At 41.9% G+C, this 22,228-nt stretch overlaps 16 non-coding genes and 12 pseudogenes across 16 annotated transcripts; all 28 read right to left on the bottom strand.

Moving 5' to 3' along the window:
* Nucleotides 1-125: 125 nt before the first annotated feature.
* LOC130617666 (5S ribosomal RNA) lies at nt 126-244 on the bottom strand. The gene has a single exon (XR_008978743.1). It is a non-coding gene; the product is annotated as a 5S ribosomal RNA (ribosomal RNA).
* Nucleotides 245-693: 449 nt separating this feature from the next.
* LOC130618471 (5S ribosomal RNA) lies at nt 694-812 on the bottom strand (annotated as a pseudogene).
* A 3,425-nt stretch (nt 813-4,237) lies between these two features.
* LOC130618406 (5S ribosomal RNA) lies at nt 4,238-4,356 on the bottom strand (annotated as a pseudogene).
* Nucleotides 4,357-4,806: 450 nt separating this feature from the next.
* On the bottom strand, nt 4,807-4,925 carry LOC130616148 (5S ribosomal RNA). Its single transcript, XR_008977231.1, has one exon. It is a non-coding gene; the product is annotated as a 5S ribosomal RNA (ribosomal RNA).
* Nucleotides 4,926-5,375: 450 nt separating this feature from the next.
* LOC130618691 (5S ribosomal RNA) lies at nt 5,376-5,494 on the bottom strand (annotated as a pseudogene).
* Nucleotides 5,495-5,944: 450 nt separating this feature from the next.
* LOC130618390 (5S ribosomal RNA) lies at nt 5,945-6,063 on the bottom strand (annotated as a pseudogene).
* A 450-nt stretch (nt 6,064-6,513) lies between these two features.
* LOC130618480 (5S ribosomal RNA) lies at nt 6,514-6,633 on the bottom strand (annotated as a pseudogene).
* A 495-nt stretch (nt 6,634-7,128) lies between these two features.
* On the bottom strand, nt 7,129-7,247 carry LOC130618728 (5S ribosomal RNA; annotated as a pseudogene).
* A 450-nt stretch (nt 7,248-7,697) lies between these two features.
* Nucleotides 7,698-7,816, bottom strand: LOC130616706 (5S ribosomal RNA). The gene has a single exon (XR_008977787.1). It is a non-coding gene; the product is annotated as a 5S ribosomal RNA (ribosomal RNA).
* A 450-nt stretch (nt 7,817-8,266) lies between these two features.
* On the bottom strand, nt 8,267-8,385 carry LOC130618572 (5S ribosomal RNA; annotated as a pseudogene).
* Nucleotides 8,386-8,834: 449 nt separating this feature from the next.
* Nucleotides 8,835-8,953, bottom strand: LOC130617665 (5S ribosomal RNA). The gene has a single exon (XR_008978742.1). It is a non-coding gene; the product is annotated as a 5S ribosomal RNA (ribosomal RNA).
* Nucleotides 8,954-9,403: 450 nt separating this feature from the next.
* On the bottom strand, nt 9,404-9,522 carry LOC130618457 (5S ribosomal RNA; annotated as a pseudogene).
* Nucleotides 9,523-10,512: 990 nt separating this feature from the next.
* Nucleotides 10,513-10,631, bottom strand: LOC130618777 (5S ribosomal RNA; annotated as a pseudogene).
* Nucleotides 10,632-11,081: 450 nt separating this feature from the next.
* On the bottom strand, nt 11,082-11,200 carry LOC130617664 (5S ribosomal RNA). The gene has a single exon (XR_008978741.1). It is a non-coding gene; the product is annotated as a 5S ribosomal RNA (ribosomal RNA).
* Nucleotides 11,201-11,649: 449 nt separating this feature from the next.
* LOC130618470 (5S ribosomal RNA) lies at nt 11,650-11,768 on the bottom strand (annotated as a pseudogene).
* A 3,425-nt stretch (nt 11,769-15,193) lies between these two features.
* LOC130618674 (5S ribosomal RNA) lies at nt 15,194-15,312 on the bottom strand (annotated as a pseudogene).
* Nucleotides 15,313-15,762: 450 nt separating this feature from the next.
* LOC130616147 (5S ribosomal RNA) lies at nt 15,763-15,881 on the bottom strand. Its single transcript, XR_008977230.1, has one exon. It is a non-coding gene; the product is annotated as a 5S ribosomal RNA (ribosomal RNA).
* Nucleotides 15,882-16,331: 450 nt separating this feature from the next.
* LOC130617423 (5S ribosomal RNA) lies at nt 16,332-16,450 on the bottom strand. Its single transcript, XR_008978501.1, has one exon. It is a non-coding gene; the product is annotated as a 5S ribosomal RNA (ribosomal RNA).
* Nucleotides 16,451-16,900: 450 nt separating this feature from the next.
* LOC130618673 (5S ribosomal RNA) lies at nt 16,901-17,019 on the bottom strand (annotated as a pseudogene).
* Nucleotides 17,020-17,469: 450 nt separating this feature from the next.
* On the bottom strand, nt 17,470-17,588 carry LOC130616145 (5S ribosomal RNA). Its single transcript, XR_008977228.1, has one exon. It is a non-coding gene; the product is annotated as a 5S ribosomal RNA (ribosomal RNA).
* Nucleotides 17,589-18,038: 450 nt separating this feature from the next.
* On the bottom strand, nt 18,039-18,157 carry LOC130617410 (5S ribosomal RNA). The gene has a single exon (XR_008978488.1). It is a non-coding gene; the product is annotated as a 5S ribosomal RNA (ribosomal RNA).
* Nucleotides 18,158-18,607: 450 nt separating this feature from the next.
* LOC130617831 (5S ribosomal RNA) lies at nt 18,608-18,726 on the bottom strand. The gene has a single exon (XR_008978908.1). It is a non-coding gene; the product is annotated as a 5S ribosomal RNA (ribosomal RNA).
* Nucleotides 18,727-19,176: 450 nt separating this feature from the next.
* On the bottom strand, nt 19,177-19,295 carry LOC130617491 (5S ribosomal RNA). Its single transcript, XR_008978569.1, has one exon. It is a non-coding gene; the product is annotated as a 5S ribosomal RNA (ribosomal RNA).
* Nucleotides 19,296-19,745: 450 nt separating this feature from the next.
* Nucleotides 19,746-19,864, bottom strand: LOC130616143 (5S ribosomal RNA). The gene has a single exon (XR_008977227.1). It is a non-coding gene; the product is annotated as a 5S ribosomal RNA (ribosomal RNA).
* Nucleotides 19,865-20,314: 450 nt separating this feature from the next.
* On the bottom strand, nt 20,315-20,433 carry LOC130617830 (5S ribosomal RNA). Its single transcript, XR_008978907.1, has one exon. It is a non-coding gene; the product is annotated as a 5S ribosomal RNA (ribosomal RNA).
* A 450-nt stretch (nt 20,434-20,883) lies between these two features.
* On the bottom strand, nt 20,884-21,002 carry LOC130617490 (5S ribosomal RNA). The gene has a single exon (XR_008978568.1). It is a non-coding gene; the product is annotated as a 5S ribosomal RNA (ribosomal RNA).
* Nucleotides 21,003-21,452: 450 nt separating this feature from the next.
* LOC130616142 (5S ribosomal RNA) lies at nt 21,453-21,571 on the bottom strand. Its single transcript, XR_008977226.1, has one exon. It is a non-coding gene; the product is annotated as a 5S ribosomal RNA (ribosomal RNA).
* Nucleotides 21,572-22,021: 450 nt separating this feature from the next.
* LOC130618081 (5S ribosomal RNA) lies at nt 22,022-22,140 on the bottom strand. The gene has a single exon (XR_008979155.1). It is a non-coding gene; the product is annotated as a 5S ribosomal RNA (ribosomal RNA).
* Nucleotides 22,141-22,228: the final 88 nt, after the last annotated feature.

Here is a 22,228-nt window from a genome sequence, read left to right as displayed (position 1 = left end):
TTGTAGCCTTTTTGAAGGGAAAGCAACTTCTAATCACGTCCCTTACTTGATTTACTCAGCGGCTATAGCGTAAAAAAGATACGTCACAGTCGTAATGATAAATAATGTAACGTGAAAAAGTCAATAGCCTACGACACCGGGAGTTCCCAGGCGGTCCCCCATCCAGGTACTATCCCGGCCCGACGACGCTTAACTTCCCTGATCGGACGAGAACAGGTGTGTTCATCGTGGTATGGTCGTAGACAAACAAACGGGCAGATATCTACGATTTATTAGCACATTCCATCGAAAATGGTTTAAACTTTAAAGGTCATATTTCTTGACTGGATTATCCGAAATAGGTCGTGTTTATGTGCATTTGAAAGCTCTTTTCAAGCGCTATCCATTATTTACGACAACCATGCGCTTTAAGATTTCCGGTAAAAAGTTCCAACGAAGGCAATCTAGGGTAATTTCAGACTTAATTTTCATATGACAAAGCTAATTAGCAAAGTAACTACATCGCCATTTTCTTTGTCGGACGCTCTTAATCTATTCATTTGCGACGTGGCGCATTTATTGCAGGAAGATTGTAGCCCTTTTTAAGGGAAAGAAACTTCTAATCATGTCCCTTACTTGATTTACTCGGCGGCTATTGCGTAAAAAGATACCTCACAGTCGTAATGATAAATAATATAACGTGAAAAAGTCAATAGCCTACGACACGGGGAGTTCCCAGGCGGTCCACCATCCAAGTACTATCCCAGCCCGACGATGCTCAACTTCCGTGATCGGACAAGAACAGGTGTGTTCATCGTGGTATGGTCGTAGACAAACAAACGGGCAGATATCTACGATTTATTAGCACATTACATCGAAAATGGTTTAAATTTTAAAGGTCATATTTCTTGACTGGATTATCCGAAATAGGTCGTGTTTATGTGCATTTCAAAGCTCTTTTCAAGAGCTATCCATTATTTACGACAACGTTGCGCTTTAAGATTTCGGGTAAAAAGTTCCAACGAAGGCAATCTAGGGTAATTTCAGACTTAATTTTCATATGACAAAGTTAATTAGCAAAGTAACTACATCGCCATTTTCTTTGTCTGACGCTTTTAATCCATTCATTTGCGACATGGCGCATTTATTGCAGCAAGATTGTAGCCCTTTTTAAGGGAAAGTAACTTCTAATCATGTCCCTTACTTGATTTACTCGGCGGCTATTGCGTAAAAAAGATACGTCACAGTCGTAATGATAAATAATGTAACGTGAGAAAGTCAATAGCCTACGACACCGGGAGATCCCAGGCGGTCCCCCATCCAAGTACTATTTTACTAGTGTTCTAACACCATAGCGCGAAGGAAAACGACTTGGAACGTCGTATTCAATTGAGACTGGAAGGACTACATCAATTGTAGCATGGCTGGGAGCATGGAAGCACGTTATTTACGGGTAAGGCCTTTATTAGCCTGCAAAAGACGATAATGCCGCATTTAGAGGGCTGTGGATGTAGTTAACAGTGTTTTAACGCTAAAGCGCCAAGGAAAAGGACTTGAGACGTCATATTCCATTAAGACTGGGAACACTGGACCATTGGTAATCTTGCTTGGGGCGTGGAAGAACGTGATTTGCGTGTAAGACCTTTATTGGTCTGTAAAAGGCCATGTTACAGCATTTAGAGGACTGTGCGCGTAGTTGCCGGTCTTCTAACGCCAAGGTACCAAAGAAAACGACTTGGGACGTTGTAGTCCATTGGGACTGGAAGGACTAGACCAATGGTATCCCGCGGAGGGTGGTGGAACGACGCTGTTTACGTATAACACCTTTATTAGGCTGCAAATGGCCATGTTACAGCCCTTAGAGGGCTGTGCACGGAGTTAAAAGTGTTCTAAAGCCATGGCGCCAAGGAAAAGGACTTGGGACGTCATAGTCTATTGAGACTGGAAGGACTAGATTAATGGTATCCCGCGAAGGGTGGTGGAACCACGTTATTTACGTGTAAAGCCTTTATTTGGCTGCAAAAGGCAATATTACAGCATTTAGAGGTCTGTGCACGTAGTAAAAAGTGTTTTAACGCTAAGGCGCCAAGGAAAAGAAATTGTGACGTCGTAGTTCAATGATAGTCGCAAAAGGTACACCATTGGTAGCCTGGTTTGGAGAGTGGAAGCACGTGATTTACGCGTAAGGCCTTTTTTAGACTTACAAAGGCCATACTATAGCATTTAGAGGACTGTGCGCGTACTTAGGCGTTTTCAAACGTCACGGCGTCAAAGGAAACGACTTGGTACGTCATTGTCCATTGAGACTGGAAGGCCTACACCAATGGTAACTTGCGCAGGCAGGTGGAGCGACAGTATTTACGTATAAGGCCTTTAATAGGCTGCAAATGGCCATATTACAGCGTTCAAAGGGCCGTGCACGTAGTTAACAGTGTTCTAACACCATAGCGCGAAGGAAAACGACTTGGCACGTCGTATTCCATTGAGACTGGAAGGACTACATCAATGGTAGCATGGCTGGGAGCATGGAAGCACGTTATTTACGGGTAAGGCCTTTATTAGCCTGCAAAAGACGATAATGCCGCATTTAGAGGGCTGTGGGCGTAGTTAACAGTGCTCTAAAGCCATGGCGTCACGGAAAAGGACTTCAGACGTCATATTCCATTAAGACTGGGAACACTAGACCATTGGTAGCCTTGCTGGGGACGTGGTAGAACGTGATTTACGTGTAAGGCCTTTATTAGGCTCCAAATGGCCATATTAATGCCTTTAGAGGGCTGTGCACGTAGTTAACAGTGTTCTATAGCCATGGCGCCAAGGAAAAGGACTTGGGACGTCATAGTCCATTGAGACTGGAAGCACTACTCCTATGGTAACCTGCGCAGGCAGTTGGAACGACAGTATTTACGTTTAAAGCCTTTATTAGTCTGCAAAAGGCCATGTTACAGCATTTAGAGGGCTGTGCACGGAGTTAACCTTGTTCTAAAGCCATGGCGCCAAGGAAAAGGACTTGGGACGTCATAGTCCATTGAGACTGGAAGGACTACTCCTATGGTAACCTGCGCAGGCAGGTGGAACGACGCTATTTACGTATAACACCTTTATTAGGCTGCAAATGGCCATATTACAGCCTTTAGAGGGCTATCCACGGAGTTAAAAGTGTTCTAAAGCCATGGCGCCAAGGAAAAGGACTTGGGACGTCATAGTCTATTGAGACTGGAAGGACTAGACTAATGGCATCCCGCGAAGGGTGGTGGAACCACGTTATTTACGTGTTAAGCCTTTATTTGGCTGCAAAAGGCAATATTACAGCATTTAGAGGTCTGTGCACGTAGTAAAAAGTGTTTTAACGCTAAAGCACCAAGGAAAAGGACTTGACACGTCATAGTCTATTGAGACTGGAAGGACTAGACTAATGGTATCCCGCGACGGGTGATGGAACCACGTTATTTACGTGTAAAGCCTTTATTTGGCTGCAAAAGTCAATATTACAGCATTTAGAGGTCTGTGCACGTAGTAAAAAGTGTTTTAACGCTAAAGCGCCAAGGAAAAGGAATTGTGACGTCGTAGTTCAATGATAGTCGCAAAAGGTACACCATTGGTGGCCTGGTTTGGAGAGTGGAAGCACGTGATTTACGCGTAAGGCCTTTTTTAGACTTACAAAGGCCATACTATAGCATTTAGAGGACTGTGCGCGTACTTAGGCGTTTTCAAACGTCACGGCGTCAAAGAAAACGACTTGGGACGTCATTGTCCATTGAGACTGGAAGGACTAGACTAATGGCATCCCGCGAAGGGTGGTGGAACCACGTTATTTACGTGTTAAGCCTTTATTTGGCTGCAAAAGGCAATATTACAGCATTTAGAGGGCTATCCACGGAGTTAAAAGTGTTCTAAAGCCATGGCACCAAGGAAAATGACTTGGGACGTCATATTACATTGAGACTGAAAACACTAGACCAATGGTAACTTGCGCAGGCAGGTGGAGCGACAGTATTTACGTATAAGGCCTTTAATAGGATGCAAATGGCCATATTACAGCGTTCAAAGGGCCGTGCACGTAGTTAAATGTGTTTTAACGCTAAAGCGCCAAGGAAAAGGAATTGGGACGTCGTAGTTCAATGATTGCAAGATTGTAGCCCTTTTTAAGGGAAAGAAACTTCTAATCATGTCCCTTACTTGATTTACTCGGCGGCTATTGCGTAAAAAAGATACGTCACAGTCGTGATGATAAATAATGTAACGTGAAAAAGTCAATAGCCTACGACACCGGGAGATCCAAGGCTGCCCCCCATCCAAGTTCTATCCCGGCCCGACGATGCTTAACTTCCGTGATCGGACGAGAACAGGTGTGTTCATCGTGGTATGGTCGTAGACAAACATACGGGTAGATATCTACGATTTATTAGCACATTACATCGAAAATGGTTCGAACTTTAAAGATCATAATTCTTGACTGGGTGATCGGAAATAGTTCGTGTTTATGTGCATTTTAAAGCTCCTTTTAAGCGCTATCGATTCTTTACGACAATAATGCGCTTTAAAATTTCCGGTAAAAAGTTCCAACGAAGGCAATCTAGGGTACTTTCAGACTTAATTTTCATATGACAAAGTTAGTTAACAAAGTAAGTACATCGCCATTTTCTTTGTCTGACGTTCGTAATCCATTCATTTGCGACGTGGCGCATTTATTTCAGCACGATTGTAGCCGTTTTGAAGGGAAAGAAACTTCTAATCATGTCCCTTACTTGATTTACTCGGCGGCTATTGCGTAAAAAAGATACGTCACAGTCGTGATGATAAATAATGTAACGTGAAAACGTCAATAGCCTACGACACCGGGAGATCCCAGGCGGTCCCCCATCCAAGTTCTATCCCGGCCCGACGATGCTTAACTTCCGTGATCGGACGAGAACAGGTGTGTTCATCGTGGTATGGTCGTAGACAAACAAACGGGCAGATATCTACGATTTATTAGCACATTACATCGAAAATGGTTCAAACTTTAAAGGTCATATTTCTTGACTGGATCATTCGAAATAGGTCGTGTTTATGTGCATTTGACAGCTCTTTTTAAGCGCTATCGATTCTTTACAACAATAATGCGCTTAATGATTTCCGGTAAAAAGTTCCAACGAAGGCAATCTAGGGTACTTGCAGACTTAATTTTCATATGACAAAGTTAATTAGCAAAGTAACTACATCGCCATTTTCTTTGTCTGACGCTCGTAATCCATTTATTTGCGACGTGACGCATTTATTGCAGCAAGATTGTAGCCCTTTTTAAGGGAAAGAAGCTTCTAATCATGTCACTTACTTGATTTAGTCAGCGGCTATTGCGTAAGAAAGATACGTCACAGTCGTAATGATAAATAATGTAACGTGAAAAAGTCAATAGCCTACGACACCGGGATATCCAAGGCGGTCCCCCATCCAAGCACTATCCCGCCCCGACGATGCTTAACTTCCGTGATCGGACAAGAACAGGTGTGTTCATCGTGGTATGGTCGTAGACAAACAAACGGGCAGATATCTACGATTTATTAGCACATTACATCGAAAATGGTTCAAATTTTAAAGGTCATATTTCTTGACTGGATCATTCGAAATAGGTCGTGTTTATGTGCATTTGACAGCTCTTTTTAAGCGCTATCGATTCTTTACAACAATAATGCGCTTTATGATTTCCGGTAAAAAGTTCCAACGAAGGCAATCTAGGGTACTTGCAGACTTAATTTTCATATGACAAAGTTAATTAGAAAAGTAACTACATCGCCATTTTCTTTGTCTGACGCTCTTAATCCATTTATTTGCGACGTGACGCATTTATTGCAGCAAGATTGTAGCCCTTTTTAAGGGAAAGAAGCTTCTAATCATGTCACTTACTTGATTTACTCAGCGGCTATTGCGTAAGAAAGATACGTCCCAGTCGTAATGATAAATAATGTAACGTGAAAAAGTCAATAGCCTACGACACCGGGATATCCCAGGCGGTCCCCCATCCAAGTACTATCCCGCCCCGACGATGCTTAACTTCCGTGATCGGACAAGAACAGGTGTGTTCATCGTGGTATGGTCGTAGACAAACAAACGGGCAGATATCTACGATTTATTAGCACATTACATCAAAAATGGTTTAAACTTTAAAGGTCATATTTCTTGACTGGATTATCCGAAATAGGTCGTGTTTATGTGCATTTGAAAGCTCTTTTCAAGCGCTATCCATTATGTACGACAACCATGCGCTTTAAGATTTCGGGTAAAAAGTTCCAACGAAGGCAATCTAGGGTACTTTCAGACTTAATTTTCATATGACAAAGTTAATTAGCAAAGTAAGTACATCGTCATTTTCTTTGTCTGACGCTCGTAATCCATTCATTTGCGACGTGGCACATTTATTGCAGCAAAATTGTAGCCTTTTTGAAGGAAAAGCAACTTCTAATCACGTCCCTTACTTGATTTACTCAGCAGCTATTGCGTAAAAAAGGTACGTCACAGTCGTAATGATAAATAATGTAACGTGAAAAAGTCAATAGCCTACGACACCGGAAGTTCCCAGGCGGATCCCCCATCCAGGTACTATCCCGGCCCGACGATGCTTAACTTCCCTGATCGGACGAGAACAGGTGTGTTCATCGTGGTATGGTCGTAGACAAACAAACGGGCAGATATCTACGATTTATTAGCACATTACATCGAAAATGGTTTAAACTTTAAAGGTCATATTTCTTGACTGGATTATCCGAAATAGGTCGTGTTTATGTGCATTTGAAAGCTCTTTTCAAGCGCTATCCACTATTTACGACAACCATGCGCTTTAAGATTTCCGGTAAAAAGTTCCAACGAAGGCAATCTAGGGTAATTTCAGACTTAATTTTCATATGACAAAGTTAATTAGCAAAGTAACTACATCGCCATTTTCTTTGTCTGACGCTCTTAATCCATTTATTTGCGACGTGACACATTTATTGCAGCAAGATTGTAGCCTTTTTTAGGGGAAAGAAACACATTTATTGCAGCAAGATTGTAGCCCTTTTTAAGGGAAAGAAGCTTCTAATCATGTCACTTACTTGATTTACTCAGCGGCTATTGCGTAAGAAAGATACGTCCCAGTCGTAATGATAAATAATGTAACGTGAAAAAGTCAATAGCCTACGACACCGGGATATCCCAGGCGGTCCCCCATCCAAGTACTATCCCGCCCCGACGATGCTTAACTTCGCTGATCGGACAAGAACAGGTGTGTTCATCGTGGTATGGTCGTAGACAAACAAACGGGCAGATATCTACGATTTATTAGCACATTACATCGAAAATGGTTTAAACTTTAAAGGTCATATTTCTTGACTCGATTATCCGAAATAGGTCGTGTTTATGTGCATTTGAAAGCTCTTTTCAAGCGCTATCCATTATTTACGACAACCATGCACTTTAAGATTTCCGGTAAAAAGTTCCAACGAAGGCAATTTAGGGTAATTTCAGACTTAATTTTCATATGACAAAGTTAATTAGCAAAGTAACTACATCACCATTTTCTTTGTCTGACGCTCTTAATCCATTCATTTGCGACGTGGCGCATTTATTGCAGCAAGATTGTAGCCCTTTTTAAGGGAAAGCAACTTCTAATCATGTCCCTTACTTGATTTACTCGGCGGCTATTGCGTAAAAAAGATACGTCACAGTCGTAATGATAAATATTGTAACGTGAAAAAGTCAATAGCCTACGACACCGGGAGATCCCAGGCGGTCCCCCATCCAAGTACTATCCCGGCCCGACGATGCTTAACTTCCGTGATCGGACGAGAACAGGTGTGTTCATCGTGGTATGGTCGTAGACAAACAAACGGGCAGATATCTACGATTTATTAGCACATTACATCGAAAATGGTTTAAACTTTAAAGGTCATATTTCTTGACTGGATTATCCGAAATAGGTCGTGTTTATGTGCATTTGAAAGCTCTTTTCAAGCGCTATCCCTTATTTACGACAACCATGCGCTTTAAGATTTCCGGTAAAAAGTTCCAACGAAGGCAATCTAGGGTAATTTCAGACTTAATTTTCATATGACAAAGTTAATTAGCAAAGTAACTACATCGCCATTTTCTTTGTCTGACGCTCTTAATTCATTCATTTGCGACGTGGCGCATTTATTGCAGCAAGATTGTAGCCCTTTTTAAGGGAAAGAAACTTCTAATCATGTCCCTTACTTGATTTACTCGGTGGCTATTGCGTAAAAAATATACGTCACAGTCGTAATGATAAATAATGTAACGTGAAAAAGTCAATAGCCTACGACACCGGGAGATCCCAGGCGGTCCCCCATCCAAGTACTATCCCGGCCCGACGATGCTTAACTTCCGTGATCGGAGAAGAACACGTGTGTTCATTGTGGTATGGTCGTAGACAAAAAACGGGCAGATATCTACGATTTATTAGCACATTACATCGAAAATGGTTTAAACTTTAAAGGTCATATTTCTTGACTGGATTATCCGAAATAGGTCGTGCTTATGTGCATTTGAAAGCTCTTTTCAAGAGCTATCCATTATTTACGACAACCATGCGCTTTAAGATTTCGGGTAAAAAGTTCCAACGAAGGCAATCTAGGGTACTTTCAGACTTAATTCTCATATGACAAAGTTAATTAGCAAAGTAACTACATCGCCATTTTCTTTGTCTGACGCTCGTAATCCATTCATTTGCGACGTGGCGCATTTATTGCAGCAAGATTGTAGCCTTTTTGAAGGGAAAGCAACTTCTAATCACGTCCCTTACTTGATTTACTCAGCGGCTATTCCGTAAAAAAGATACGTCACAGTCGTAATGATAAATAATGTAACGTGAAAAAGTCAATAGCCTACGACACCGGGAGTTCCCAGGCGGTCCCCCATCCAGGTACTATCCCGGCCCGACGACGCTTAACTTCCCTGATCGGACGAGAACAGGTGTGTTCATCGTGGTATGGTCGTAGACAAACAAACGGGCAGATATCTACGATTTATTAGCACATTCCATCGAAAATGGTTTAAACTTTAAAGGTCATATTTCTTGACTGGATTATCCGAAATAGGTCGTGGTCATGTTCATTTGAAAGCTCTTTTCAAGCGCTATCCATTATTTACGACAACCATGCGCTTTAAGATTTCCGGTAAAAAGTTCCAACGAAGGCAATCTAGGGTAATTTCAGACTTAATTTTCATATGACAAAGTTAATTAGCAAAGTAACTACATCGCCATTTTCTTTGTCTGACGCTCTTAATCCATTCATTTGCGACGTGGCGCATTTATTTCAGGAAGATTGTAGCCCTTTTTAAGGGAAAGAAACTTCTAATCATGTCCCTTACTTGATTTACTCGGCGGCTATTGCGTAAAAAAGATACCTCACAGTCGTAATGATAAATAATGTAACGTGAAAAAGTCAATAGCCTACGACACCGGGACATCCCAAGCGGTCCCCCATCCAAGTACTATCCCAGCCCGACGATGCTCAACTTCCGTGATCGGACAAGAACAGGTGTGTTCATCGTGGTATGGTCGTAGACAAACAAACGGGCAGATATCTACGATTTATTAGCACATTACATCGAAAATGGTTTAAATTTTAAAGGTCATATTTCTTGACTGGATTATCCGAAATAGATCGTGTTTATGTGCATTTGAAAGCTCTTTTCAAGAGCTATCCATTATTTACGACAACGTTGCGCTTTAAGATTTCCGGTAAAAAGTTCCAACGAAGGCAATCTAGGGTAATTTCAGACTTAATTTTCATATGACAAAGTTAATTAGCAAAGTAACTACATCGCCATTTTCTTTGTCTGACGCTTTTAATCCATTCATTTGCGACATGGCGCATTTATTGCAGCAAGATTGTAGCCCTTTTTAAGGGAAAGAAACTTCTAATCATGTCCCTTACTTGATTTACTCGGCGGCTATTGCGTAAAAAAGATACGTCACAGTCGTAATGATAAATAATGTAACGTGAAAAAGTCAATAGCCTACGACACCGGAAGATCCCAGGCGGTCCCCCATCCAAGTACTATTTTACTAGTGTTCTAACACCATAGCGCGAAGAAAAACGACTTGGAACGTCGTATTCAATTGAGACTGGAAGGACTACATCAATGGTAGCATGGCTGGGAGCATGGAAGCACGTTATTTACGGGTAAGGCCTTTACTAGCCTGCAAAAGACAATAATGCCGCATTTAGAGGGCTGTGGACGTAGTTAACAGTGTTTTAACGCTAAAGCGCCAAGGAAAAGGACTTGAGACGTCATATTCCATTAAGACTGGGAACACTAGACCATTGGTAATCTTGCTTGGGGCGTGGAAGAACGTGATTTGCGTGTAAGACCTTTATTGGTCTGTAAAAGGCCATGTTACAGCATTTAGAGGACTGTGCGCGTAAGATTGTAGCCCTTTTTAAGGGAAAGAAACTTCTAATCATGTCCCTTACTTGATTTACTCGGTGGCTATTGCGTAAAAAATATACGTCACAGTCGTAATGATAAATAATGTAACGTGAAAAAGTCAATAGCCTACGACACCGGGAGATCCCAGGCGGTCCCCCATCCAAGTACTATCCCGCCCCGACGATGCTTAACTTCCGTGATCGGAGAAGGACACGTGTGTTCATTGTGGTATGGTCGTAGACAAACAAACGGGCAGATATCTACGATTTATTAGCACATTACATCGAAAATGGTTTAAACTTTAAAGGTCATATTTTTTGACTGGATTATCCGAAATAGGTCGTGCTTATGTGCATTTGAAAGCTCTTTTCAAGAGCTATCCATTATTTACGACAACCATGCGCTTTAAGATTTCGGGTAAAAAGTTCCAACGAAGGCAATCTAGGGTACTTTCAGACTTAATTCTCATATGACAAAGTTAATTAGCAAAGTAACTACATCGCCATTTTCTTTGTCTGACGCTCGTAATCCATTCATTTGCGTCGTGGCACATTTATTGCAGCAAGATTGTAGCCTTTTTGAAGGGAAAGCAACTTCTAATCACGTCCCTTACTTGATTTACTCAGCGGCTATAGCGTAAAAAAGATACGTCACAGTCGTAATGATAAATAATGTAACGTGAAAAAGTCAATAGCCTACGACACCGGGAGTTCCCAGGCGGTCCCCCATCCAGGTACTATCCCGGCCCGACGACGCTTAACTTCCCTGATCGGACGAGAACAGGTGTGTTCATCGTGGTATGGTCGTAGACAAACAAACGGGCAGATATCTACGATTTATTAGCACATTCCATCGAAAATGGTTTAAACTTTAAAGGTCATATTTCTTGACTGGATTATCCGAAATAGGTCGTGTTTATGTGCATTTGAAAGCTCTTTTCAAGCGCTATCCATTATTTACGACAACCATGCGCTTTAAGATTTCCGGTAAAAAGTTCCAACGAAGGCAATCTAGGGTAATTTCAGACTTAATTTTCATATGACAAAGCTAATTAGCAAAGTAACTACATCGCCATTTTCTTTGTCGGACGCTCTTAATCTATTCATTTGCGACGTGGCGCATTTATTGCAGGAAGATTGTAGCCCTTTTTAAGGGAAAGAAACTTCTAATCATGTCCCTTACTTGATTTACTCGGCGGCTATTGCGTAAAAAGATACCTCACAGTCGTAATGATAAATAATGTAACGTGAAAAAGTCAATAGCCTACGACACGGGGAGTTCCCAGGCGGTCCACCATCCAAGTACTATCCCAGCCCGACGATGCTCAACTTCCGTGATCGGACAAGAACAGGTGTGTTCATCGTGGTATGGTCGTAGACAAACAAACGGGCAGATATCTACGATTTATTAGCACATTACATCGAAAATGGTTTAAATTTTAAAGGTCATATTTCTTGACTGGATTATCCGAAATAGGTCGTGTTTATGTGCATTTGAAAGCTCTTTTCAAGAGCTATCCCTTATTTACGACAACGTTGCGCTTTAAGATTTCCGGTAAAAAGTTCCAACGAAGGCAATCTAGGGTAATTTCAGACTTAATTTTCATATGACAAAGTTAATTAGCAAAGTAACTACATCGCCATTTTCTTTGTCTGACGCTTTTAATCCATTCATTTGCGACATGGCGCATTTATTGCAGCAAGATTGTAGCCCTTTTTAAGGGAAAGTAACTTCTAATCATGTCCCTTACTTGATTTACTCGGCGGCTATTGCGTAAAAAAGATACGTCACAGTCGTAATGATAAATAATGTAACGTGAGAAAGTCAATAGCCTACGACACCGGGAGATCCCAGGCGGTCCCCCATCCAAGTACTATTTTACTAGTGTTCTAACACCATAGCGCGAAGGAAAACGACTTGGAACGTCGTATTCAATTGAGACTGGAAGGACTACATCAATTGTAGCATGGCTGGGAGCATGGAAGCACGTTATTTACGGGTAAGGCCTTTATTAGCCTGCAAAAGACGATAATGCCGCATTTAGAGGGCTGTGGATGTAGTTAACAGTGTTTTAACGCTAAAGCGCCAAGGAAAAGGACTTGAGACGTCATATTCCATTAAGACTGGGAACACTGGACCATTGGTAATCTTGCTTGGGGCGTGGAAGAACGTGATTTGCGTGTAAGACCTTTATTGGTCTGTAAAAGGCCATGTTACAGCATTTAGAGGACTGTGCGCGTAGTTGCCGGTCTTCTAACGCCAAGGTACCAAAGAAAACGACTTGGGACGTTGTAGTCCATTGGGACTGGAAGGACTAGACCAATGGTATCCCGCGGAGGGTGGTGGAACGACGCTGTTTACGTATAACACCTTTATTAGGCTGCAAATGGCCATGTTACAGCCCTTAGAGGGCTGTGCACGGAGTTAAAAGTGTTCTAAAGCCATGGCGCCAAGGAAAAGGACTTGGGACGTCATAGTCTATTGAGACTGGAAGGACTAGATTAATGGTATCCCGCGAAGGGTGGTGGAACCACGTTATTTACGTGTAAAGCCTTTATTTGGCTGCAAAAGGCAATATTACAGCATTTAGAGGTCTGTGCACGTAGTAAAAAGTGTTTTAACGCTAAGGCGCCAAGGAAAAGAAATTGTGACGTCGTAGTTCAATGATAGTCGCAAAAGGTACACCATTGGTAGCCTGGTTTGGAGAGTGGAAGCACGTGATTTACGCGTAAGGCCTTTTTTAGACTTACAAAGGCCATACTATAGCATTTAGAGGACTGTGCGCGTACTTAGGCGTTTTCAAACGTCACGGCGTCAAAGAAAACGACTTGGTACGTCATTGTCCATTGAGACTGGAAGGCCTACACCAATGGTAACTTGCGCAGGCAGGTGGAGCGACAGTATTTACGTATAAGGCCTTTAATAGGCTGCAAATGGCCATATTACAGCGTTCAAAGGGCCGTGCACGTAGTTAACAGTGTTCTAACACCATAGCGCGAAGGAAAACGACTTGGCACGTCGTATTCCATTGAGACTGGAAGGACTACATCAATGGTAGCATGGCTGGGAGCATGGAAGCACGTTATTTACGGGTAAGGCCTTTATTAGCCTGCAAAAGACGATAATGCCGCATTTAGAGGGCTGTGGGCGTAGTTAACAGTGCTCTAAAGCCATGGCGTCACGGAAAAGGACTTGAGACGTCATATTCCATTAAGACTGGGAACACTAGACCATTGGTAGCCTTGCTGGGGACGTGGTAGAACGTGATTTACGTGTAAGGCCTTTATTAGGCTCCAAATGGCCATATTAATGCCTTTAGAGGGCTGTGCACGTAGTTAACAGTGTTCTATAGCCATGGCGCCAAGGAAAAGGACTTGGGACGTCATAGTCCATTGAGACTGGAAGCACTACTCCTATGGTAACCTGCGCAGGCAGTTGGAACGACAGTATTTACGTTTAAAGCCTTTATTAGTCTGCAAAAGGCCATGTTACAGCATTTAGAGGGCTGTGCACGGAGTTAACCTTGTTCTAAAGCCATGGCGCCAAGGAAAAGGACTTGGGACGTCATAGTCCATTGAGACTGGAAGGACTACTCCTATGGTAACCTGCGCAGGCAGGTGGAACGACGCTATTTACGTATAACACCTTTATTAGGCTGCAAATGGCCATATTACAGCCTTTAGAGGGCTATCCACGGAGTTAAAAGTGTTCTAAAGCCATGGCGCCAAGGAAAAGGACTTGGGACGTCATAGTCTATTGACACTGGAAGGACTAGACTAATGGCATCCCGCGAAGGGTGGTGGAACCACGTTATTTACGTGTTAAGCCTTTATTTGGCTGCAAAAGGCAATATTACAGCATTTAGAGGTCTGTGCACGTAGTAAAAAGTGTTTTAACGCTAAAGCGCCAAGGAAAAGGACTTGACACGTCATAGTCTATTGAGACTGGAAGGACTAGACTAATGGTATCCCGCGACGGGTGATGGAACCACGTTATTTACGTGTAAAGCCTTTATTTGGCTGCAAAAGTCAATATTACAGCATTTAGAGGTCTGTGCACGTAGTAAAAAGTGTTTTAACGCTAAAGCGCCAAGGAAAAGGAATTGTGACGTCGTAGTTCAATGATAGTCGCAAAAGGTACACCATTGGTGGCCTGGTTTGGAGAGTGGAAGCACGTGATTTACGCGTAAGGCCTTTTTTAGACTTACAAAGGCCATACTATAGCATTTAGAGGACTGTGCGCGTACTTAGGCGTTTTCAAACGTCACGGCGTCAAAGAAAACGACTTGGGACGTCATTGTCCATTGAGACTGGAAGGACTAGACTAATGGCATCCCGCGAAGGGTGGTGGAACCACGTTATTTACGTGTTAAGCCTTTATTTGGCTGCAAAAGGCAATATTACAGCATTTAGAGGGCTATCCACGGAGTTAAAAGTGTTCTAAAGCCATGGCACCAAGGAAAATGACTTGGGACGTCATATTACATTGAGACTGAAAACACTAGACCAATGGTAACTTGCGCAGGCAGGTGGAGCGACAGTATTTACGTATAAGGCCTTTAATAGGATGCAAATGGCCATATTACAGCGTTCAAAGGGCCGTGCACGTAGTTAAATGTGTTTTAACGCTAAAGCGCCAAGGAAAAGGAATTGGGACGTCGTAGTTCAATGATTGCAAGATTGTAGCCCTTTTTAAGGGAAAGAAACTTCTAATCATGTCCCTTACTTGATTTACTCGGCGGCTATTGCGTAAAAAAGATACGTCACAGTCGTGATGATAAATAATGTAACGTGAAAAAGTCAATAGCCTACGACACCGGGAGATGCAAGGCTGCCCCCCATCCAAGTTCTATCCCGGCCCGACGATGCTTAACTTCCGTGATCGGACGAGAACAGGTGTGTTCATCGTGGTATGGTCGTAGACAAACATACGGGTAGATATCTACGATTTATTAGCACATTACATCGAAAATGGTTCGAACTTTAAAGATCATAATTCTTGACTGGGTGATCGGAAATAGTTCGTGTTTATGTGCATTTTAAAGCTCCTTTTAAGCGCTATCGATTCTTTACGACAATAATGCGCTTTAAAATTTCCGGTAAAAAGTTCCAACGAAGGCAATCTAGGGTACTTTCAGACTTAATTTTCATATGACAAAGTTAGTTAACAAAGTAAGTACATCGCCATTTTCTTTGTCTGACGTTCGTAATCCATTCATTTGCGACGTGGCGCATTTATTTCAGCACGATTGTAGCCGTTTTGAAGGGAAAGAAACTTCTAATCATGTCCCTTACTTGATTTACTCGGCGGCTATTGCGTAAAAAAGATACGTCACAGTCGTGATGATAAATAATGTAACGTGAAAACGTCAATAGCCTACGACACCGGGAGATCCCAGGCGGTCCCCCATCCAAGTTCTATCCCGGCCCGACGATGCTTAACTTCCGTGATCGGACGAGAACAGGTGTGTTCATCGTGGTATGGTCGTAGACAAACATACGGGTAGATATCTACGATTTATTAGCACATTACATCGAAAATGGTTCGAACTTTAAAGATCATAATTGTTGACTGGGTGATCGGAAATAGTTCGTGTTTATGTGCATTTGAAAGCTCCTTTTAAGCGCTATCGATTCTTTACGACAATAATGCACTTTAAGATTTCCGGTAAAAAGTTCCAACGAAGGCAATCTAGGGTACTTTCAGACTTAATTTTCATATGACAAAGTTAGTTAGCAAAGTAAGTACATCGCCATTTTCTTTGTCTGACGCTCGTAATCCATTCATTTGCGACGTGGCGCATTTATTTCAGCACGATTGTAGCCGTTTTGAAGGGAAAGCAACTTCTAATCATGTCTCTTTCTTGATTTACTCAGCGGCTATTGCGTAAAAAAGATACGTCACAGTCGTAATGATAAATAATGTAACGTGAAAAAGTCAATAGCCTACGACACCAGGAGTTCCCAGGCGGTCCCCCATCCAAGTACTATCCCGGCCCGACGATGCTTAACTTCCGTGATCGGACGAGAACAGGTGTGTTCATCGTGGTATGGTCGTAGACAAACAAACGGGCAGATATCTACGATTTATTAGCACATTACATCGAAAATGGTTCAAACTTTAAAGGTCATATTTCTTGACTGGATCATCCGAAATAGGTCGTGTTTATGTGCATTTGAAAGCTCTTTTTAAGCGCTATCGATTCTTTACGACAACCATGCGCTTTAAGATTTCCGGTAAAAAGTTCCAACGAAGGAAATCTAGGGTACTTTCAGACTTAATTTTCATATGACAAAGTTAATTAGCAAAGTAACTACATCGCCATTTTCTTTGTCTGACGCTCTTAATCCATTCATTTGCGACGTGGCGCATTTATTGCAGCAAGATTGTAGCCTTTTTTAAGGGAAAGAAACTTCTAATCATGTCCCTTACTTGATTTACTCGGCGGCTATTGCGTAAAAAAGATACGTCACAGTCGTGATGATAAATAATGTAACGTGAAAAAGTCAATAGCCTACGACACCGGGAGATGCAAGGCTGCCCCCCATCCAAGTTCTATCCCGGCCCGACGATGCTTAACTTCCGTGATCGGACGAGAACAGGTGTGTTCATCGTGGTATGGTCGTAGACAAACATACGGGTAGATATCTACGATTTATTAGCACATTACATCGAAAATGGTTCGAACTTTAAAGATCATAATTCTTGACTGGGTGATCGGAAATAGTTCGTGTTTATGTGCATTTTAAAGCTCCTTTTAAGCGCTATCGATTCTTTACGACAATAATGCGCTTTAAAATTTCCGGTAAAAAGTTCCAACGAAGGCAATCTAGGGTACTTTCAGACTTAATTTTCATATGACAAAGTTAGTTAACAAAGTAAGTACATCGCCATTTTCTTTGTCTGACGTTCGTAATCCATTCATTTGCGACGTGGCGCATTTATTTCAGCACGATTGTAGCCGTTTTGAAGGGAAAGAAACTTCTAATCATGTCCCTTACTTGATTTACTCGGCGGCTATTGCGTAAAAAAGATACGTCACAGTCGTGATGATAAATAATGTAACGTGAAAACGTCAATAGCCTACGACACCGGGAGATCCCAGGCGGTCCCCCATCCAAGTTCTATCCCGGCCCGACGATGCTTAACTTCCGTGATCGGACGAGAACAGGTGTGTTCATCGTGGTATGGTCGTAGACAAACATACGGGTAGATATCTACGATTTATTAGCACATTACATCGAAAATGGTTCGAACTTTAAAGATCATAATTGTTGACTGGGTGATCGGAAATAGTTCGTGTTTATGTGCATTTGAAAGCTCCTTTTAAGCGCTATCGATTCTTTACGACAATAATGCACTTTAAGATTTCCGGTAAAAAGTTCCAACGAAGGCAATCTAGGGTACTTTCAGACTTAATTTTCATATGACAAAGTTAGTTAGCAAAGTAAGTACATCGCCATTTTCTTTGTCTGACGCTCGTAATCCATTCATTTGCGACGTGGCGCATTTATTTCAGCACGATTGTAGCCGTTTTGAAGGGAAAGCAACTTCTAATCATGTCTCTTTCTTGATTTACTCAGCGGCTATTGCGTAAAAAAGATACGTCACAGTCGTAATGATAAATAATGTAACGTGAAAAAGTCAATAGCCTACGACACCAGGAGTTCCCAGGCGGTCCCCCATCCAAGTACTATCCCGGCCCGACGATGCTTAACTTCCGTGATCGGACGAGAACAGGTGTGTTCATCGTGGTATGGTCGTAGACAAACAAACGGGCAGATATCTACGATTTATTAGCACATTACATCGAAAATGGTTCAAACTTTAAAGGTCATATTTCTTGACTGGATCATCCGAAATAGGTCGTGTTTATGTGCATTTGAAAGCTCTTTTTAAGCGCTATCGATTCTTTACGACAACCATGCGCTTTAAGATTTCCGGTAAAAAGTTCCAACGAAGGAAATCTAGGGTACTTTCAGACTTAATTTTCATATGACAAAGTTAATTAGCAAAGTAACTACATCGCCATTTTCTTTGTCTGACGCTCGTAATCCATTTATTTGCGACGTGGCGCATTTATTGCAGCAAGATTGTAGCCGTTTTGAAGAGAAAGCAACTTCTAATCACGTCCCTTACTTGATTTACTCAGCGGCTATTGCGTAAAAAAGATACGTCACAGATGTAATGATAAATAATGTAACGTGAAATAGTCAATAGCCTACGACACCGGGAGATCCCAGGCGGTCCCCCATCCAAGTACTATCCCGGCCCGACGATGCTTAACTTCCGTGATTGGACGAGAACAGGTGTGTTCATCGTGGTATGGTCGTAGACAAACAAACGGGCAGATATCTACGATTTATTAGCACATTACATCGAAAATGGTTCAAACTTTAAAGGTCATATTTCTTGACTCGATCATTCGAAATAGGTCGTGTTTATGTGCATTTGAAAGCTCTTTTTAAGCGCTATCGATTCTTTACAACAATAATGCGCTTTATGATTTCCGGTAAAAAGTTCCAACGAAGGCAATCTAGGGTACTTGCAGACTTAATTTTCATATGACAAAGTTAATTAGCAAAGTAACTACATCGCCATTTTCTTTGTCTGACGCTCTTAATCCATTCATTTGCGACGTGGCGCATTTATTGCAGCAAGATTGTGGCCCTTTTTAAGGGAAAGAAACTTCTAATCATGTCCCTTACTTGATTTACTCGGCGGCTATTGCGTAAAAAAGATACGTCACAGTCGTGATGATAAATAATGTAACGTGAAAACGTCAATAGCCTACGACACCGGGAGATCCCAGGCAGTCCCCCATCCAAGTACTATCCCGGCCCGACGATGCTTAACTTCCGTGATCGGACGAGAACAGGTGTGTTCATCGTGGTATGGTCGTAGACAAACATACGGGTAGATATCTACGATTTATTAGCACATTACATCGAAAATGGTTCGAACTTTAAAGATCATAATTCTTGACTGGGTGATCGAAAATAGTTCGTGTTTATGTGCATTTTAAAGCTCCTTTTAAGCGCTATCGATTCTTTACGACAATAATGCGCTTTAAGATTTCCGGTAAAAAGTTCCAACGAAGGCAATCTAGGGTACTTTCAGACTTAATTTTCATATGACAAAGTTAGTTAACAAAGTAAGTACATCGCCATTTTCTTTGTCTGACGCTCGTAATCCATTCATTTGCGACGTGGCGCATTTATTTCAGCACGATTGTAGCCGTTTTGAAGGGAAAGAAACTTCTAATCATGTCCCTTACTTGATTTACTCGGCGGCTATTGCGTAAAAAAGATACGTCACAGTCGTGATGATAAATAATGTAACGTGAAAACGTCAATAGCCTACGACACCGGGAGATCCCAGGCGGTCCCCCATCCAAGTTCTATCCCGGCCCGACGATGCTTAACTTCCGTGATCGGACGAGAACAGGTGTGTTCATCGTGGTATGGTCGTAGACAAACATACGGGTAGATATCTACGATTTATTAGCACATTACATCGAAAATGGTTCGAACTTTAAAGATCATAATTCTTGACTGGGTGATCGGAAATAGTTCGTGTTTATGTGCATTTGAAAGCTCCTTTTAAGCGCTATCGATTCTTTACGACAATAATGCGCTTTAAGATTTCCGGTAAAAAGTTCCAACGAAGGCAATCTAGGGTACTTTCAGACTTAATTTTCATATGACAAAGTTAGTTAGCAAAGTAAGTACATCGCCATTTTCTTTGTCTGACGCTCGTAATCCATTCATTTGCGACGTGGCGCATTTATTTCAGCACGATTGTAGCCGTTTTGAAGGGAAAGCAACTTCTAATCACGTCCCTTACTTGATTTACTCAGCGGCTATTGCGTAAAAAAGATACGTCACAGATGTAATGATAAATAATGTAACGTGAAATAGTCAATAGCCTACGACACCGGGAGATCCCAGGCGGTCCCCCATCCAAGTACTATCCCGGCCCGACGATGCTTAACTTCCGTGATTGGACGAGAACAGGTGTGTTCATCGTGGTATGGTCGTAGACAAACAAACGGGCAGATATCTACGATTTATTAGCACATTACATCGAAAATGGTTCAAACTTTAAAGGTCATATTTCTTGACTCGATCATTCGAAATAGGTCGTGTTTATGTGCATTTGAAAGCTCTTTTTAAGCGCTATCGATTCTTTACAACAATAATGCGCTTTATGATTTCCGGTAAAAAGTTCCAACGAAGGCAATCTAGGGTACTTGCAGACTTAATTTTCATATGACAAAGTTAATTAGCAAAGTAACTACATCGCCATTTTCTTTGTCTGACGCTCTTAATCCATTCATTTGCGACGTGGCGCATTTATTGCAGCAAGATTGTGGCCCTTTTTAAGGGAAAGAAACTTCTAATCATGTCCCTTACTTGATTTACTCGGCGGCTATTGCGTAAAAAAGATACGTCACAGTCGTGATGATAAATAATGTAACGTGAAAACGTCAATAGCCTACGACACCGGGAGATCCCAGGCAGTCCCCCATCCAAGTACTATCCCGGCCCGACGATGCTTAACTTCCGTGATCGGACGAGAACAGGTGTGTTCATCGTGGTATGGTCGTAGACAAACATACGGGTAGATATCTACGATTTATTAGCACATTACATCGAAAATGGTTCGAACTTTAAAGATCATAATTCTTGACTGGGTGATCGAAAATAGTTCGTGTTTATGTGCATTTTAAAGCTCCTTTTAAGCGCTATCGATTCTTTACGACAATAATGCGCTTTAAGATTTCCGGTAAAAAGTTCCAACGAAGGCAATCTAGGGTACTTTCAGACTTAATTTTCATATGAGAAAGTTAGTTAACAAAGTAAGTACATCGCCATTTTCTTTGTCTGACGCTCGTAATCCATTCATTTGCGACGTGGCGCATTTATTTCAGCACGATTGTAGCCGTTTTGAAGGGAAAGAAACTTCTAATCATGTCCCTTACTTGATTTACTCGGCGGCTATTGCGTAAAAAAGATACGTCACAGTCGTGATGATAAATAATGTAACGTGAAAACGTCAATAGCCTACGACACCGGGAGATCCCAGGCGGTCCCCCATCCAAGTTCTATCCCGGCCCGACGATGCTTAACTTCCGTGATCGGACGAGAACAGGTGTGTTCATCGTGGTATGGTCGTAGACAAACATACGGGTAGATATCTACGATTTATTAGCACATTACATCGAAAATGGTTCGAACTTTAAAGATCATAATTCTTGACTGGGTGATCGGAAATAGTTCGTGTTTATGTGCATTTGAAAGCTCCTTTTAAGCGCTATCGATTCTTTACGACAATAATGCGCTTTAAGATTTCCGGTAAAAAGTTCCAACGAAGGCAATCTAGGGTACTTTCAGACTTAATTTTCATATGACAAAGTTAGTTAGCAAAGTAAGTACATCGCCATTTTCTTTGTCTGACGCTCGTAATCCATTCATTTGCGACGTGGCGCATTTATTTCAGCACGATTGTAGCCATTTTGAAGGGAAAGCAACTTCTAATCACGTCCCTTACTTGATTTACTCAGCGGCTATTGCGTAAAAAAGATACGTCACAGTTGTAATGATAAATAATGTAACGTGAAATAGTCAATAGCCTACGACACCGGGAGATCCCAGGCGGTCCCCCATCCAAGTACTATCCCGGCCCGACGATGCTTAACTTCCGTGATCGGACGAGAAAAGGTGTGTTCATCGTGGTATGGTCGTAGACAAACAAACGGGCAGATATCTACGATTTATTAGCACATTACATCGAAAATGGTTCAAACTTTAAAGGTCATATTTCTTGACTGGATCAT

This window comes from Hydractinia symbiolongicarpus, chromosome 11, assembly GCF_029227915.1.
Source record: "Hydractinia symbiolongicarpus strain clone_291-10 chromosome 11, HSymV2.1, whole genome shotgun sequence".
Taxonomy (NCBI): Eukaryota; Metazoa; Cnidaria; class Hydrozoa; order Anthoathecata; family Hydractiniidae; genus Hydractinia; species Hydractinia symbiolongicarpus.
Note: the sequence above shows the minus strand (reverse complement) of the source record. Positions and strands in the feature narration are given on the sequence as shown.